This window comes from Prunus avium, chromosome 5 (assembly GCF_965620075.1).
Source record: "Prunus avium chromosome 5, drPruAviu1.hap1.1, whole genome shotgun sequence".
Taxonomy (NCBI): domain Eukaryota; kingdom Viridiplantae; phylum Streptophyta; class Magnoliopsida; order Rosales; family Rosaceae; genus Prunus; species Prunus avium.
The window spans coordinates 7,688,353-7,708,432 of record NC_142288.1 but is presented as its reverse complement, the minus strand read 5'-3'; the positions used below and the strand labels follow the sequence as shown (position 1 = coordinate 7,708,432).

The 20,080-nt window shown below is 39.9% G+C and overlaps 1 non-coding gene across 1 annotated transcript; it reads left to right on the top strand.

The window, feature by feature from the left end:
* The first annotated feature begins 18,230 nt into the window (after positions 1 to 18,230).
* LOC148294242 (small nucleolar RNA R71) lies at positions 18,231 to 18,337 on the top strand. Its single transcript, XR_015836210.1, has one exon. It is a non-coding gene; the product is annotated as a small nucleolar RNA R71 (small nucleolar RNA).
* Positions 18,338 to 20,080: the final 1,743 nt, after the last annotated feature.

Below are 20,080 nucleotides of genomic sequence, written 5' to 3'. Positions count from 1 at the left end.
TCAACGGCAGTTCGTTCCTAATTGGAGTGGTTGCTGTATTCCATACTTCCAGCGATTGGATTTCACTCAAAACTCACCAAATGACTCCTCCCACCATATTATGATGTTGCCCAAGTTTTGGGCTCGATCCGAAATCAATAGGTGTGAGAAATTGGACAATTCAAGTGCATTGGCAGTTCGTTCCTAATTGGAGTGGTTGGTGTATTCCATACTTCTAGCGATTGGATTTCAGTCAAAACTCACCAAATGACTCCTCCCACCATATTACGATGTTGCCCAAGTTTGGGGCTCGATCCGAAATCAGTAGGTGTGAGAAATTGGTCAATTCAATTTCAACTACAGTTCGTTACTAATCGGAGTAGTTGTTGTATTCCATACTTCTAGCGATTGGATTTCCCTCAAAACTCACCAAATGACTCCTCCCACCATATTATGATGTTGCCCAAGTTTTGGGCTCGATCCGAAACAATAGGTGTGAGAAATTGGACAATTCAAGTTCAACGGCAGTTCGTTCCTAATTGGAGTGCTTGGTGTATTCCATACTTCTACCGATTGGATTTCACTCAAAACTCACCAAATGACTCCTCCCACCATATTATGATGTTGCCCAAGTTTTGGGCTCGATCCGAAATCAATAGGTTTTCCAAATTGGACAATTCAAGTTCAACGGCAGTTCGTTCCAAATTGCAGTGGTTGGTGTATTCCATACTTCTTGCGATTGGATTTCACTCAAAACTCACCAAATGACTCCTCCCACCATATTATGATGTTGCCCAAGTTTTGGGCTCGTTCCGAAATCAAAAGGTGTTCCAAATTGGACAATTCAAGTTCAACGGCAGTTCGTTCCTAATTGGAGTGGTTGGTGTATTCCATACTTCTAGCGATTGGATTTAACTCAAAACTCACCAAATGACTCCTCCCACCATATTATGATGTTGCCCAAGTTTTGGGCTCGATCCGAAATCAATAGGTGTGAGAAATTGGACAATTCAAGTTCAACGGCAGTTCGTTCCTAATTGGAGTGGTTGGTGTATTGCACACTTCTAGCGATTGGATTTCACTCAAAACTCACCAAATGACTCCTCCCACTATATTATGTTGTTGCCCAAGTTTTGGGCCCGATCCGAAATCAATAGGTGTTCCAAATTGGACAATTCAAGTTCAACGGCAGTTCGTTCCAAATTGGAGTGGTTGGTGTATTCCACACTTCTAGCGATTGGATTTAACTCAAAACACACCAAATCACTCCTCCCACCATATTATAATGTTGCCCAAGTTTTGGGCTCGATCCGAAATCAATAGGTGTGAGAAATTGGACAATTCAAGTTCAACGGCAGTTCGTTCCTAATTGGAGTGGTTGGTGTATTCCATACTTCTAGCGATTGGATTTCCGCCAAAACTCACCAAATGACTCCTCCCACCATATTACGATGTTGCCCAAGTTTGGGGATCGATCCGAAATAAATAGGTGTGAGAAATTGGTCAATTCAATTTCAACTACAGTTCGTTCCTAATCGGAGTAGTTGTTGTATTCCATACTTCTAGCGATTGGATTTCACTCAAAACTCACCAAATGACTCCTCCCACCATATTATGATGTTGCCCAAGTTTTGGGCTCGATCCGAAATCAATAGGTGTGAGAAATTGGACAATTCAAGTTCAACGGCAGTTCGTTCCTAATTGGAGTGGTTGGTGTATTCCATACTTCTAGTGATTGGATTTCACTCAAAACTAACCAAATGACTACTCCCACCAAATTATGATGTTGCCCAAGTTTTGGGCTCGATCCAAAATCAATAGGTGTGAGAAATTGAACAATTCAAGTTCAACGGCAGTTCGTTCCTAATTCGAGTGGTTGGTGTATTCCATACTTCTAGCGATTGGATTTCACTCAAAACTCACCAAATGACTCCTCCCACCATATTATGATGTTGCCCAAGTTTGGGGCTCGATCCGAAATCAATAGGTGTTCCAAATTGGACAATTCAAGTTCAACGGCAGTTCGTTCCTAATTGGAGTGGTTGGTGTATTGCACACTTCTAGCGATTGCATTTCACTCAAAACTCACCAAATGACTCCTCCCACTATATTATGTTGTTGCCCAAGTTTTGGGCTCGATCCGAAATCAATAGGTGTTCCAAATTGGACAATTCAAGTTCAATGGCGGTTCGTTCCTAATTGGAGTGGTTGGTGTATTCCATACTTCTAGCGATTGCATTTCACTCAAAACTCACCAAATGACTCCACCCACCATATTATGATGTTGCCCAAGTTTGGGGCTCGATCCGAAATAAGTAGGTGTTCCAAATTGGACAATTCAAGTTCAACGGCCGTTCGTTCCTAATTTGAGTGGTTGGTGTATTCCATAATTCTAGCGATTGGATTTCACTCAAAACTGACCAAATGACTCCTCCCACCATATTATGATGTTGCCCAAGTTTTGGGCTCGATCCGAAATCAATAGGTGTTCCAAATTTGACAATTCAAGTTCAACGGCAGTTCGTTCCTAATTGGAGTGGTTGGTGTATTCCTTACTTCTAGCGATTGGATTTCACTCAAAACTCACCAAATGACTCCTCCCACCATATTATGACATTGCCCAAGTTTTAGGCTCGATCCGAAATCAATAGGTTTTCCAAATTGGACAATTCAAGTTCAACGGCAGTTCGTTCCTAATTTGAGTGGTTGGTGTATTCCATACTTCTAGCGATTGGATTTCACTCAAAACTGACCAAATGACTCCTCCCACCATATTATGATGTTGCCCAAGTTTGGGGCTCGATCCGAAATCAATAGGTGTTCCAAATTGGACAATTCAAGTTCAACGGCAGTTCGTTCCTAATTGGAGTGGTTGGTGTATTGCACACTTCTAGCGATTGGATTTCACTCAAAACTCACCAAATGACTCCTCCCACTATATTATGTTGTTGCCCAAGTTTTGGGCCCGATCCGAAATCAATAGGTGTTCCAAATTGGACAATTCAAGTTCAACGGCAGTTCGTTCCAAATTGGAGTGGTTGGTGTATTCCATACTTCTAGCAATTGGATTTCACTGAAAACTCACCAAATGACTCCTCCCACTATATTATGTTGTTGCCCAAGTTTTGGGCTCGATCCGAAATCAATAGGTGTTCCAAATTGGACAATTCAAGTTCAATGGCGGTTCATTCCTAATTGGAGTGGTTGGTGTATTCCATACTTCTAGCGATTGCATTTCACTCAAAACTCACCAAATGACTCCACCCACCATATCATGATGTTGCCCAAGTTTGGGGCTCGATCCGAAATCAATAGGTGTTCCAAGTTGGACAATTCAAGTTCAACGGCAGTTCGTTCCTAATTGGAGTGGTTGGTGTATTGCACACTTCTAGCGATTGGATTTCACTCAAAACTCACCAAATGACTCCTCCCACTATATTATGTTGTTGCCCAAGTTTTGGGCCCGATCCGAAATCAATAGGTGTTCCAAATTGGACAATTCAAGTTCAACGGCAGTTCGTTCCAAATTGGAGTGGTTGGTGTATTCCATAGTTCTAGCGATTGGATTTCACTGAAAACTCACCAAATGACTCCTCCCACTATATTATGTTGTTGCCCAAGTTTTGGGCTCGATCCGAAATCAATAGGTGTTCCAAATTGGACAATTTAAGTTCAATGGCGGTTCGTTCCTAATTGGAGTGGTTGGTGTATTCCATACTTCTAGCGATTGCATTTCACTCAAAACTCACCAAATGACTCCACCCACCATATCATGATGTTGCCCAAGTTTGGGGCTCGATCCGAAATCAATAGGTGTTCCAAATTGGACAATTCAAGTTCAACGGCAGTTCGTTCCTAATTTGAGTGGTTGGTGTATTCCATACTTCTAGCGATTGGATTTCACTCAAAACTGACCAAATGACTCCTCCCACCATATTATGATGTTGCCCAAGTTTTGGGCTCGATCCGAAATCAATAGGTGTTCGAAATTGGACAATTCAAGTTCAACGGCAGTTCGTTCCTAATTGGAGTGGTTGGTGTATTCCATACTTCTAGCGATTGGATTTCACTCAAAACTAACCAAATGACTACTCTCACCAAATTATGATGTTGCCCAAGTTTTGGGGTCGATTCGAAATCAATAGGTGTGAGAAATTGGACAATTCAAGTTCAACGGCAGTTCGTTCCTAATTCGAGTGGTTGGTGTATTCCATACTTCTAGCGATTGGATTTCACTCAAAACTCACCAAATGACTCCTCCCACCATATTAAGATGTTGCCCAAGTTTGGGGCTCGATCCGAAATCAATAGGTGTCCCAAATTGGACAATTCAAGTTCAACGGCAGTTCGTTCCTAATTGGAGTGGTTGGTGTATTCCATACTTCTAGCGATTGGATTTCACTCAAAACTCACCAAATGACTCCTCCCACCATGTTATGATTTTTCCCAAGTTTGGGGCTCGATCCGAAATCAATAGGTGTGAGAAATTGGACAATTCAAATTCAACGGCAGTTCGTTCCTAATTGGAGTGGTTGGTGTATTCCGTACTTCTAGCGATTGGATTTCACTGAAACCTACCCAAATGACTCCTCCCACCATATTATTATGTTGCCCAAGTTTTGGGCTCGATCCGAAATCAATACGTGTTCCAAATTGGACAATTCAAGTTCAACGGCAGTTCATTCCTAATTGGAGTGGTTGGTGTATTCCATACTTCTAGCGATTGGATTTAACTCAAAACTCACCAAATGACTCCTGCCACCATATTATGATGTTGCCCAAGTTTTGGGCTCGATCCGAAATCAATAGGTGTGAGAAATTGGACAATTCAAGTTCAACGGCAGTTCGTTCCTAGTGGGAGTGGTTGGTGTATTCCATACTTCTAGCGATTGGATTTCACTCAAAAATCACCAAATGACTCCTCGCACCATATTATGATGTTGCCCATGTTTTGGGCTCGATCCGAAATCAATAGGTGTTCCAAATTGGACAATTCAAGTTCAACGGCAGTTCGTTCCTAATTGGAGTGGTTGGTGTATTCCATACTTCTAGCGATTGGATTTCACTTAAAACCCACCAAATGACTCCTCCCACCATATTATGATATTGCCCAAGTTTTGGGCTCGATTCGAAATCAATAGGTGTGAGAAGTTGGACAATTCAAGTTCAACGGCCGTTCGTTCCTAATTGGAGTGGTTGGTGTATTCCATACTTCTATCGATTGGATTTCACTCAAAACTCACCTAATGACTCCTCCCACCATATTATGATGTTGCCCAAGTTTTGGGCTCGATCCGAAATCAATTGGTGTTCCAAATTGGACAATTCAATTTCAACTTCAGTTCGTTCCTAATTGGAGTGGTTGGTGTATTTCATACTTCTAGCGATTGGATTTCACTCAAAACTCACCAAATGACTCCTCCCACCATATTATGATGTTGCCCATGTTTTGGGCTCGATTCGAAATCAATAGGTGTTCCAAATTGGACAATTCAAGTTCAACGGCAGTTCGTTCCTAATTGGAGTGGTTGGTGTATTCCATACCTCTAGCGATTGGATTTCACTCAGAACTCACCAAATGACTCCTCCCACCATATTACGATGTTGCCCAAGTTTTGGGCTCGATCCGAAATCAATAGGTTTTCGAAATTGGACAATTCAAGTTCAACGGCAGTTCGTTCCTAATTGGAGTGATTGGTGTTTTCCATACTTCTATCGATTGGATTTCACTCAAAACTCACCAAAGGACTCCTCCCACCATATTATGATGTTGCCCAAGTTTTGGGCTCGATTCGAATTCAATAGGTGTGAGAAATTGGACAATTCAAGTTCAACGGCAGTTCGTTCCTAATTGGAGTGGTTGGTGTATTCCATACTTCTATCGATTGGATTTCACTCAAAACTCACCAAAGGACTCCTCCCACCATATTATGATGTTGCCCAAGTTTTGGGCTCGATTCGAAATCAATATGTGTGAAAAATTGGACAATTCAAGTTCAACGGCAGTTCATTCCTAATTGGAGTGGTTGGTGTATTCCATAGTTCTATCGATTGGATTTCACTCAAAACTCACCAAATGACTCCTCCCACCATAATATGATATTGCCCAAGTTTTGGGCTCGATCCGAAATAAATAGGTGTTCCAAATTGGACAATTCAAGTTCAACGGTAGTCCGTTCCTAATTGGAATGGTTGCTGTATTCCATACTTCTACCGATTGGATTTCACTCAAAACTCACCAAATGACTCCTCCCACCATATTATGATGTTGCCCAAGTTTTGGGCTCGATCCGAAGTCAATAGGTGTGAGAAATTGGTCAATTCAAGTTCAACGGCAGTTCGTTCCTAATCGGAGTGGTTGGTGTATTCCGTACTTCTAGCAATTGGATTTCACTCAAAACATACCAAATGACTCCGCCCACCATATTATGATGTTTCCCAAGTTTTGGGCTCGATCCGAAATAAATAGGTGTTCCAAATTGGACAATTCAAGTTCAACGGCAGTTCGTTCCTAACTGGAGTGGTTGGTGTATTCCATACTTCTACCGATTGGATTTCACTCAAATCTCACCAAATGACTCCTCCCACCATATTATGATGTTGCCCATGTTTTGGGCTCGATCCGAAATCAATAGGTGTTCCAAATTGGACAATTCAAGTTCAACGGCAGTTCGTTCCTAATTGGAGTGGTAGGTGTATTCCATACTTCTAGCGATTGGATTTCACTCAAAACTCACCAAACGACACCTCCCACCATATTATGATGTTGCCCAAGTTTTGGGCTCGATCCGAAATCAATAGGTATTCCAAATTGGACAATTCAAGTTCTACGGCAGTTCGTTCCTAATTGGAGTGGTTGGTGTATTCCATACTTCTAGCGATTGGATTTCACTCAAAACTCACGAAATGACTCCTCCCACCATATTATGATGTTACCCAAGTTTTGGGCTCGATCCGAAATAAATAGGTGTTCCAAATTGGAAAATTCAAGTATAACGGCAGTTCGTTCCTAACTGGAGTGGTTGGTGTATTCCATACTTCTGGCGATTGGATTTCACGCCAAACTCTCCAAATGACTCCTCCCACCGTATTATGATGTTGCCCAAGTTTTGGGCCCGATCCGAAATCAATAGGTGTGAGAAATTGGTCAATTCAGTTTCAACGAAAGTTCGTTCCTAATTTGAGTGGTTGGTGTGTTCCATACTTCTAGCGATTGAATTGTACTCAAAACTAACCAAATGACTCCTCAAACCATATTATGAGGTTGCCCAAGTTTTGGGCTCGATCCGAAATCAATAGGTGTTACAAATAGGACAATTCAAGTTCAACGGCAGTTCGTTACTAATTGGCGTGGTTGGTGTATTCCATACTTCTAGCGATTGGATTTCACTCAAAACTAACCAAATGACTCCTCCCACCATATTATGATGTTGCCCAAGTTTTGGGCTAGATCTGAAATCAATAGGTGTGAGAAATTGGACAATTCAAGTTCAACGGCAGTTCGTTCCTAATTGGAGTGGTTGGTGTATTCCATACTTCTAGCGATTGGATTTCACTCAAACTCACCAAATGACTCCTCCCACCATATTTCGATGTTGCCCAAATTTGGGGCTCGATCCAAAATCAATAGGTGTTCCAAATTGGACAATTCAAGTTCAACGGCAGTTCGTTCCTAATTGGAGTGGTTGGTGTATTCCATACTTCTAGCGATTGGATTTCACTCAAAACTCACCAAATGACTCCTCCCACCATATTACGATGTTGCCCAAGTTTGGGGCTCGATCCAAAATTAGTAGGTGTTCCAAATTGGGCAATTCAAGTTCAACGGCAGTTCGTTCCTAATTGGAGCGGTTGGTGTATTCCATACTTCTAGCGATTGGATTTCACTCAAAACTCACCAAATGACTCCTCCCACCATATTATGATGTTGCCCAAGTTTTGGGCTCGATCCGAAATCAATAGGTGTGAGAAATTGTTCAATTCAGTTTCAACGAAAGTTCGTTCCTAATTGGAGTGGTTGGTGTATTCCATACTTCTAGCGATTGGATTTCACTCAAAACTCACCAAATGACTCCAACCACCATATTATGACATTGCCTAAGTTTTAGGCTCGATCCGAAATCAGTAGGTTTTCCAAATTGGACAATTCAAGTTCAACGGCAGTTCGTTCCTAATTGCAGTGGTTGGTGTATTCCATACTTCTAACGATTGGATTTCACTCAAAACTCATCAAATGACTCCTCCCACCATATTATGATGTTGCCCAAGTTTTGGGCTCGTTCCGAAATCAATAGGTGTTCCAAATTGGACAATTCAAGTTCAACGGCAGTTCGTTCCTAATTGGTGTGGTTGGTGTATTCCACACTTCTAGCGATTGGATTTCACTCAAAACTCACCAAATGACTCCTCCCACCATATTATGATGTTGCCCAAGTTTTGGGCTCGATCCGAAATCAATAGGTGTGAGAAATTGGTCAATTTAATTTCAACTACAGTCCGTTCCTAATCGGAGTAGTTGTTGTATTCCATACTTCTAGCGATTGGATTTCACTCAAAACTCACCAAATGACTCCTCCCATCATATTATGATGTTCCCCAAGTTTTGGGCTTGATCCGAAATCAATAGGTGTGAGAAATTGGACAATTCAAGTGCATTGGCAGTTCGTTCCTAATTGGAGTGGTTGGTGTATTCCATACTACTAGCGATTGGATTTCCGTCAAAACTTACCAAATGACTCCTCCCACCATATTACGATGTTGCCCAAGTTTGGGGCTCGATCCGAAATCTATAGGTGTGAGAAATTGGTCAATTCAATTTCAACTACAGTTCGTTCCTAATCGGAGTAGTTGTTGTATTCCATACTTCTAGCGATTGGATTTCACTCAAAACTCACCAAATGACTCCTCCCACCATATTATGATGTTGCTCAAGCTTTGGGCTCGATCCGAAATCAATAGTTGTGAGAAATTGGACAATTCAAGTTCAACGGCAGTTCGTTCCTAATTGGAGTGCTTGGTGTATTCCATACTTCTAGCGATTGGATTTCACTCAAAACTAACCAAATGACTCCTCCCACCATATTATGACATTGCCCAAGGTTTAGGCTCGATCCGAAATCAATAGGTTTTCCAAATTGGACAATTCAAGTTCAACGGCAGTTCGTTCCTAATTGCAGTGGTTGGTGTATTCCATACTTCTAGCGATTGGATTTCACTCAAAACTCACCAAATGACTCCTCCCACCATATTATGATGTTGCCCAAGTTTTGGACTCGATCCGAAATCAATAGGTCTTCCAAATTTGACAATTAGAGTTCAACGGCAGTTCGTTCCTAATTGGAGTGGTTGGTGTATTCCATACTTCTAGCGATTGGATTTAACTCAAAACTCGCCAAATGACTCCTCCCACCATATTATGATGTTGCCTGTTGTTAATATTATGTTAACTCGCAATTGTACGGGGCAATTAGTAGTATAGCAAGACAAGTACGAGGTCGTACCCACGAAGACTGAGAAGTTAAAACTAGTTATGTACTTAGATTACCAAATTCAAGAAAGTAGGAGGTTATGTCTAAAACAGAATTTAAAACAAGAGTGGTTGTGATTGTTGAACAAAAGAAGCAAAATGAAATTGCAAACAAAAACAAGTAAACAAATGTAACAAAGAGTGGTTTTAAGAGTTGGAAAACAGATTTTGAGACTAGGGCATTCGAATCACCATAACAATTCAATTCTGGGTTATAAAGATTCAAGTAACAAGTCTAATTCAGATTCAAAGATTGATTCTAGCTAAAGTATGATTAGGCCATGGTGTTTGGTCCTAACCTTGTGTTCCTAATTCCCTAATTTGATCATTTGTTGTCTAACCTAAAATTAAGCATTAGGAACCCATTAAGCATAGAAGAACATTTTAAAGAACCAAGTATGTATCTAATCCCTGTTGTCGAATGTCCATACATACTCTTCCTATTCATAGTTCAATTAGAATTAAAGCATGGTGTATACTCTTAATTCAAACCAAGATAGTTAACAAACAAGTTCTAATGGTGATCAATCATTCAAACAAGCATGTTAACTTATAAGCATAATGAATAAGAACATGAATCATGAATCAAACTTGAAACTCCAAACTTATAAACCCAGAATATTCATGTTAGGTTACATCGAAGCCCTAGTTATGGATTTAGCTACTCATAATGGAAAAGAGACTTGAACAGAAATGAGAAAACATAATGAATACAATAAGAGTAGAAAAACCCTTTTTCTGAAGTTCTTGTGGTGTCCAAGGCTTCTCCAAGTGCTTCTCCACTTCTAATGCTTCTCCAAGAGCTTCCCCACTTCTAGAAAGATGTATGAAGGATATGGAGGTGATTTGGGATGAGTTTGAGTGAGTGGTGATGGCTAAGGAAGATGAAATTCGTAGGGAAATGGAAGAGAGGTTTGCTGGAGTTGTTTTGGTGATTGTTGGAGTGTTTGGGATTTTGAGAGTGTTTGAGGATGGTTGGAGTGAATTGTGGGGGTTGTGAATCTCAGGATTTGTTGTGTCTTGAATGTGGAATGGATGTGGTATTTATAGGGAGAGGGGAGTGACAAATCTGAATTCAATATGGCTAATGCATACAACACTTGCATTATAAAATCTGAATTGGTTGATGCACTTCACCAATAGATCCCACCAGCAGCCCTAGCTCATCTTCATGTCACCATGACCAAGCTTCCAACCAGAAATGATAGCTCATACCTAGCTCACCATGACCAAGCATCCAACCAGCACATGCTGAGGTCAGCATAACCAGCAACTTCAAGGGCTTACAACTTGGGCTTCTCTTAATCAAATTAGGACTTTAAGCACTTGAAATTGAAGTTCAGAATGTCTTCTTTCCAGCCATATGTCATTTGGGCCAATCCAAGGTCGGAGGAGGAAGTTAAGGCCAAAACAAATTGCTAACCCATTTTGCGCGCTGATAAAATCCATCATGAGCATGGCTCTGTGTTTGCTAGGTAACAGACTCCATATTTATCCAATGGGGCTGAATTTTGGATATGTTATAGTACACACCCATTGGAACAACTTTCATGAAGAATTCTGCCTCATCCGAGCTGTGTAGGTTGCTGAAACAAAGCTTGTAATATGACCTACGGAACTGGACTGGCAGGGGGCTGTAGCCAAAATGAGTTTGTCTTTTAAGCTCTTCTTCCATTCATCCAAATTAGGCCTTAACATGCTTGAATTGCATGAATTATGCTCTCTTGCTCTATTGGCCTACAAAACACACAAAGGGAGGGAAATAACTTAGAATTATAGGAACTAAGCAAAAGAAGTAAGTAAATTGGGCATGTATATGTATGAAATTATGAGCTTAACACACCCCCAAACTTAGATTTTGCTAGTCCTCGAGCAAAACAGAAGAGAAACAAAGATAAAAACAAAACAAGAAGTTAACTAGACCACTTTCGTAGGTAACTCGATTGCATTGAGCGTATGCAACAAGCCTTTAAACCTCTAGGCATCCCTAGTAGGAGGAGTTGTGTCTCCTGAGGGTTTAACAGATACGATACCCACAAACGTTTTTCTAACTCTACAAAACAAAATGGTTAGAAAAACAACTTTGAAATCAACTAATGAAAATGAAAGAAAGTTTTAGTCATACCTCCAACACCATAGAGTTGCCAAGATAGGTCATCAATCAGTGTGTACAAGTGGAAGCTATAGCTCAAAGGCACACAGTTTCAAAGCAAGCACACTCAAACCTTGAATAGAGAACATGCTTCGACTCTAATTCTCACAGATAACACTCAATCACTCAGAACCTATGTTTTAATTCTCTCAAGAAAGCATAAGTGAGTGTATGAAATAGAAGCACAAATTTGGTTAGATCTCATGAAAGGAATTAAATACTAAGAATAGAGATACACACATACTTACCAGCACCCATGAATACATCCTCAAAGATCAGCTAGGTCTTTCACAATGTTGTAATGAAAGGCTAAGGTTTAGGGGAAATGGAAGAATTGGAAGGAAAAACAAATAACTTAAGAACATACCAAGGTTGCATGCTTCATTAATCTGCAAGGCATCATTGATTTAGATTGGCATGGCAGCAAACTTCATGGTATCTCCTGGCATAGACTTTATTTTTCACACTTAGATCAAATCGAAACACTTTCATCTTCGTTGATTTGATCTGCATCTTCATTAACTTCATTGCACAGATTCACATCATCTTTATTTAGGTACATGGCTGCAACTTCCTTGCTTCAAACTTTATCTTGGCACACCTTGGTATATTTCTAAGCTATAGGGTATGGCTACAATAGGTCAAGTATCTCAGATTGAGATACAAAGGTAGGGAAATGATGAGGGTGATAGAAGAAAAGGCTTTAAGTGTTTGGCTTCAAGAGGGTTGATGGAACACACATATAGGTAGGGTGAAAAGAAAGCACATAGAATGGTTATGCACACATAGCCTAGCATCACTTCAATGAGTTCATTCATGAATGAGAGCAAGCACATGATATCTGCAAAAGAGAATCATCCTTAGTATTCAATCAAAATGGAATAATGAGATCAATTAGAGTGAATTGAAGAAAATAAGTATGGATGAGAAATAGAACACTTTAAACCCTCTCAAGAAAGCAATTAGGCTCGATATAGCTCACTAGGGTAGTCTCCACTATTTTCCTTCAAGAATTTGAGCGTGGTACTTTAGCCACCAGAATTCTAAGAGCAAAAGCTTTGTGAAGTGCAAAATTCTGATATGAAAACCTCAAATAGCAGCTCCATAGCATTGATTGTATGACATTCTTTAAAAAAAAAAAAATTAAAAATTAAAAAAAAAAAAAAAAAAAAAAAAAAAAAAAAAATAGTGACAAGAGAACGAAAATTGAAAACACAAATGGATAAGAAAATTGAAATTGAAAACCTTCCCCCCATACCTGAATTGAACATTGTCCTCAATGTGAAAGCATACAAAAGATGATTGAGAACAAACAAATGATAAAGGGAAAAGTTTAGAAGAAGGTTTAGGAAAAATAAAAAAATAAAAAAATGAATATATAAGCAACTCATGGATGACCAGTTAAGGGCCTCAGAAAACACAGCCAGGGGATCCGGGAAGGTTGGAGGGGTCACAATGGTCCCGCTTAAAACCCAAACTTCTTAGACACCGAAGGTGTCGCCTAAAGAACTCCTAGACACTGTATTGACGGAAGTGCTCACTGGAGTTACCATAAGTTAGCTCATATGAAAAATCTTTTTAAATTTTTAAATTTTTTTATTTTTTTTAAATTTTTATAAAAAAAAAACAGAAATTTAAAATAATAACAAGTAAAGAGAAAGGATTGAAATGCTCCCCCTTGATGCGATTAGGTCGATTGCTACCAAGCACCTTCTTCTTGAACACATGGGTTGCCTCCCAAGAAGCGCCTTAGTTACTGTCTTGGCAAGACATTGTGCAATCAGCTAAGTTGATGGTACGAAGGGAAGTTGATCTACCACATGGCCAGTTTGGATGCCAGCTGAAACTCCCTCATAGAATGGCTTTAAACGTTGTCCATTTACTTTGAAAGTCGAGCCATCTTTAGGGTTTTGAATCTCCACAGCTCCATAGGGAGAAACATTGACCACGGTGAATGGGCCTTGCCATCTAGACTTCAATTTTCCTGGAAAGAGACGCAAACGTGAGTTAAACAAAAGAACTGACATACCTTTGGAGAACTCTTTCCGTTGAATGTTTCTGTCATGGTAACTCTTGGTTCGTTCTTTGTAAAGCTTTGCATTCTCATAAGACTCATGTCTAATTTCTTCCAATTCATTCAGCTGAAACTTTCTTGCATGGCCTGCCTTGTCTAGATCAAAATTTAACTTCTTGATGGCCCAAAAAGCATTGTGTTCAAGCTCCATTGGCAGGTGACAAGCTTTCCCAAACACAAGACGATAAGGGCTCATTCCAATGGGAGTCTTATATGCTGTCCTATAAGCCCATAATGCATCATTGAGCTTGGCTGCCCAATCTTTCCTTGTATTGTTCACCACCTTCTCCAGGATGTGCTTAATTTCTCTATTGCTTATTTCCACTTGACCAGAAGTTTGCGGATGATATGGTGTAGAGACTCGATGGGTGATGTTGTACTTCTTCATGAGTGCTTCGAATGGCTTGTTACAGAAGTGGCTGCCTCCATCACTAATGACAGCCCTTGGAGTACCAAACCTTGTGAAAATATTATCCTTCAAGAACTTCAGCACCACCTTATAATCATTGGTTTTGGTGGCTATGGCTTCCACCCATTTAGACACATAATCAACAGCAACAAGTATGTAAGTATAACCAAAGGAAGATGGGAATGGTCCCATGAAATCAATACCCCACACATCGAAGAGCTCCACAACAAGTATGTTATTCAATGGCATTTCATTCCTGCGACTTATGTTCCCCATCCTTTGGCACCTATCACACTTAACACAAAAATTAAATGCATCTTTAAATAGAGTGGGCCAAAAGAAACCAGATTGCAGAATTTTAAGTGCTGTTTTCTTAGCTCCAAAGTGACCTCCACAGGCTAATTCGTGGCTATGCCTAAGTATGCTTTCTTGCTCTTCTTCTGGAACACATCTTCTGATGAGTTGATCCGGGCAATGCTTGAATAAGAAAGGTTCATCCCATACATAATGTTTCACCATGGAAAAGAACTTCTTCTTATCCTGAGAAGTTAGATCATTTCTAAGAACACCACAAGCAAGATAATTAACAAAATCAGCATACCATGGCTCTTTGACTTGGGCAGCATATAGTTGTTCATCAGGGAAAGTCTCATTCAAGGGTAGCACAGCTCCTCCTTTTTCTTCAACCACAATTCTGCTCAAATGATCAGCTACCACATTCTCACATCCCTTCTTATCTCGAATCTCCAAATCGAATTCTTGCAGCAAGAGAATCCATCTAATCAAGCGTGGTTTGGCATCCTTCTTAGTGAGCAAGTATCTAAGGGCTGCATGGTCAGAATAAACAATTACTTTAGAACCAACAAGGTAAGAACGAAATTTTTCTAAAGCAAAAACCACAGCAAGCAACTCCTTCTCTGTTGTGGAGTAGTTGATTTGAGCATCATTCAAGGTCCGGCTAGCATAATGAATCACATGGGGCAGCTTGTTCTTCTTTTGACCTAAAACTGCACCAATAGCAAAGTCAGAGGCATCACACATTATTTCAAATGGTAAAGACCAATCCGGAGCTATGATAATAGGGGCTGAAGTTAGCTCCCTCTTCAAGGTAGAAAAAGCTTCCATGCAAGCTTCATTAAACTCAAAAACAGCATCCTTAGCAAGGAGATTACACAATGGCCTTGTAATGCTTGAGAAATTTTTGATGAACCTTCTATAGAATCCAGCATGACCTAGAAAGCTTCTAATTCCTTTAACAGAGGTAGGGGGTGGAAGATTTGAGATGAGGTCGATCTTGGCTTTATCCACTTCGATTCCCTTGCTTGAAATCACATGGCCTAGTACAATGCCTTGTCTCACCATGAAGTGACACTTCTCCCAATTCAAAATCAGATTTGTTTCCTGGCATCTTTTAAGCACTAGAGACAAGTGGTGAAGACAATTATCAAAAGAGGAACCAAAAACTGAAAAATCATCCATAAATACCTCAATGAATCGTTCCACCATATCTGAAAAGATTGACATCATGCATCTTTGGAAAGTTGCTGGGGCATTGCATAAACCGAATGGCATCCTTCTATAAGCAAACGTACCAAATGGGCATGTGAATGTGGTTTTCTCTTGGTCTTCCGGAGCAATGGGAATTTGATTATAACCTGAAAAACCATCAAGAAAACAATAGTAAGCATGGCCAGATAAACGTTCAAGCATTTGATCAATAAAAGGTAAGGGGAAATGATCTTTTCTAGTGGATGTGTTCAACTTCCTGTAATCAATGCAAACTCTCCAACCAGTGACAGTTCGTGTAGGAACTAGCTCATTCTTCTCATTCTTCACAATGGTGATTCCGGACTTCTTTGGAACAACTTGCACAGGGCTCACCCACTTAGAATCTGAAATTGGGTAGATGATTCCTACATCGAGTAGCTTTAAAACTTCAGCTCTAACCACCTCTTTCATGTTGGGATTTAGCCTCCTTTGGGCATCACGAGATGGTTTGCTGTCTTCTTCCATTAAAATCCGGTGCATGCACATGCTTGGACTAATTCCTTTGATGTCTGCTATGGTCCACCCAATGGCTGTTTTATGCTCTTTTAGAACTTTAATTAAGCTCTCTTCTTCATGTAAGGAGAGACCTGCAGCAATTATAACAGGGAGAGTTTCGTTAGCACCCAAATATGTATATTTAAGATTATTGGGAAGAGGTTTAAGTTCTAGCTTTGGTGGGATGACAATGGATGGCTCCAATTTCGTGGATGATGGTCCAAGAGGCTCGATTGGTGGCCTAAAGGATGGTGGGTATGGCGGAAACACTTCTAAGGCAGCCACCACTTCTTGGAACTCCGGTTCACAAAGATCTTCCTCTTCTTGTGTTAAGACAGCTTCTAGAGCATCATTAGACTTTCTCTGCAAAATTTTGGAAGAAACCTCATGATCCACAACATCAATTGAAAAGCAAGAATCAAGAGAGATAGAAGGTTGAGATAGAGCATTAAGCATTTTAAATTCAACAGTTTCACCCAAAACAGTCATGGAGAGAGTGCTATCTTTCACTTTGATGATTGTGTCTGCAGTGGCCATGAATGGCCTGCCTAGGAGAATGGGATCAACACGATCTCCATTTGGATTGTCTTCCATGTCCATCACTACAAAATCAGCAGGGAGAATTAGTGTATTAACTTGAACTAGAATATCTTCTACAATACCTTTTGGATATTTTATAGAATGATCAGCTAGTTCAAGTCGCATTGAAGTCTTCTTCATCCCTTCTAAGCCAAGCTCTTGATAAACTGAATATGGCAAAACATTGATGCTTGCTCCCAAGTCCAACATGGCTCTTCCAACCTTCTTGCCTCCAATGTTAATGGGAATGTCAAAGCTGCCAGGATCATCTAGTTTTGGTGGAAGCTTCCTTTGCAATACAGCACTTACATTCTGGTCGAGCTTTACTCCTTCATTTGGAGCGAAATTGAGCTTGTGAGTTTTCAAGTCCTTGATGAATTTTCCATATGCAGGAATCTGTTCAATAAGATCAAGCAAAGGCAAATTGATATTAACTTTACTCAAAATATCATAAATCTCTTTAAAAGCCTTATCTTGCTTTGCTTTCTTAAGACGGCCTGGAAATGGAATCTGTGGAACATATGGAGCGGGTGGCACGTATCTATCTTCTTGAAGATGTGGTGGCACAAATTTGTCATCCCTTTTATGCAATTGGAATTGATCGGATTTCTGAGAATCTGATTTGGCCTTAGGAGCAGATTGAGAAGTTTTGAGTTGTTCTCCTTCCGTGGCCATGGTCTCCTCCTCTTCATTTTCTACAATCACAACATCATTTGAAAGATTAGAATCATCTTTATTATCAATGATCTTACCTGATCTGAGCACATGAATGGCCTTGGCTTCTGGGTTCTTTGGATTGATCTCAGTTTGGCTTGGCCATTTCCCAGGCACTCTTTGAGTTATTTCAGCAGCTATTTGGCCTAATTGGACTTCCAATTTGGAGATGGCAGCTTGTGTAGTTTGCTGAAAATTGGATTGGTTGATTGCCATCTGCTTCACTATATCTTCCAATGATGATGATGATTGTTGTGGCCTTTGGAATGAAGGGGGATTTGCTTGATTCTGGGTATTTCTCCATGAAAAGTTTGGATGATTCCTCCAACCTGGATTATAACTTTGAGAGTATGGATCATTTCTTGGACCTTGGTTGTAGGAATTTACCAACTTAGCTTGCTCTTGCACAAATTCTGGATATCCAGCCCCAAGTGGACAAGCTGTGGTAGCATGGTCATGAGATTCACAAATGCTACACACTTCCTTCGGAGGGCTTCTTGAGTTTAATGCAAGAAGAGCATCTAGCTTTTGTTCCAGTTTTGAAATCTGCACACTAGAAGCATCATTAGAACCACTAATAACACGTTTACCTCTTGTATCCGTATGTTGGGTCTCCATTGCTATCTCCTCAAAGAGTTCGTACGTTTCTTCTGGAGTTTTGGTTTTAAAAGAACCACCTGCAAAATTGGTGACTATATTATGACTAGAAGGGGTTAGTCCTTTATAAAACATACGCATTTGAAGCTTCAATGGAATCCCATGATGAGGACATTGGTTGAGCAACCCATTGAATTTCTCCCATGCTTCACAAAACGATTCATCATCTTGCTGTGCAAATAACAAGATCTTGTCCCTAAGCATGTCGGTCTTTTGCGTGGAGAAGTATTTTTCCAGGAACTTCTTTTGAATGGCAGACCATGTAGTGAGTGAACCAGGCTTCAAAGAATTCAACCAATACTTCGCCTTATCCTTTAAAGTGTATGGAAACACTCTCATTCGAAGTTGATCTTCTGTCACACCTGTCAAGGGAAAAGAACTCACAACATTAAAAATATCCTTTATATGAGTCAATGGATCTTCATTAGGTAAACCATAAAAGGAAGGCAGCATATTAAGATGAGAAGATTTAAGCTCATAATTTCGAGCTACAGTGGGCAGCAAAATGCTTGAAGGAGATGCTGGAATTGTTGGGATATCAAGTTCTCCCATGAACTCAATGGCAGCCATCATTTCTTCTTCTTCTTGGTCTGAACTTGCTTCCGAATTTGAAAGTGAAGAACCGGGAAGTTCAGTGTGGAGAGCAAGACTTGTAAATGTAGCAAGAGCTTGCTCTTTTGCAGTTGACAACTCCCTTTCTAGACGATTCTGAATTTCAGAGGTCACTCGTCTGGGTTGCAATGATGGTCCTGCGTTCAAAGATCTAGAACGTTGGAACGAAGACCTCACTTGTTCAAGTAATGGATTTTTAGACATAAACTACCTGAAACAGAAAATTAGATTAATTAGAAACACTAAAAAGAATAGGATAACCTTGGGCACATAACCAGGGAAGAACTTTCGTTCAGTCCCCGGCAACGGCGCCAAAATTTGTTGTTAATATTATGTTAACTCGCAATTGTACGGGGCAATTAGTAGTATAGCAAGACAAGTACGAGGTCGTACCCACGAAGACTGAGAAGTTAAAACTAGTTATGTACTTAGATTACCAAATTCAAGAAAGTAGGAGGTTATGTCTAAAACAGAATTTAAAACAAGAGTGGTTGTGATTGTTGAACAAAAGAAGCAAAATGAAATTGCAAACAAAAACAAGTAAACAAATGTAACAAAGAGTGGTTTTAAGAGTTGGAAAACAGATTTTGAGACTAGGGCATTCGAATCACCATAACAATTCAATTCTGGGTTATAAAGATTCAAGTAACAAGTCTAATTCAGATTCAAAGATTGATTCTAGCTAAAGTATGATTAGGCCATGGTGTTTGGTCCTAACCTTGTGTTCCTAATTCCCTAATTTGATCATTTGTTGTCTAACCTAAAATTAAGCATTAGGAACCCATTAAGCATAGAAGAACATTTTAAAGAACCAAGTATGTATCTAATCCCTGTTGTCGAATGTCCATACATACTCTTCCTATTCATAGTTCAATTAGAATTAAAGCATGGTGTATACTCTTAATTCAAACCAAGATAGTTAACAAACAAGTTCTAATGGTGATCAATCATTCAAACAAGCATGTTAACTTATAAGCATAATGAATAAGAACATGAATCATGAATCAAACTTGAAACTCCAAACTTATAAACCCAGAATATTCATGTTAGGTTACATCGAAGCCCTAGTTATGGATTTAGCTACTCATAATGGAAAAGAGACTTGAACAGAAATGAGAAAACATAATGAATACAATAAGAGTAGAAAAACCCTTTTTCTGAAGTTCTTGTGGTGTCCAAGGCTTCTCCAAGTGCTTCTCCACTTCTAATGCTTCTCCAAGAGCTTCCCCACTTCTAGAAAGATGTATGAAGGATATGGAGGTGATTTGGGATGAGTTTGAGTGAGTGGTGATGGCTAAGGAAGATGAAATTCGTAGGGAAATGGAAGAGAGGTTT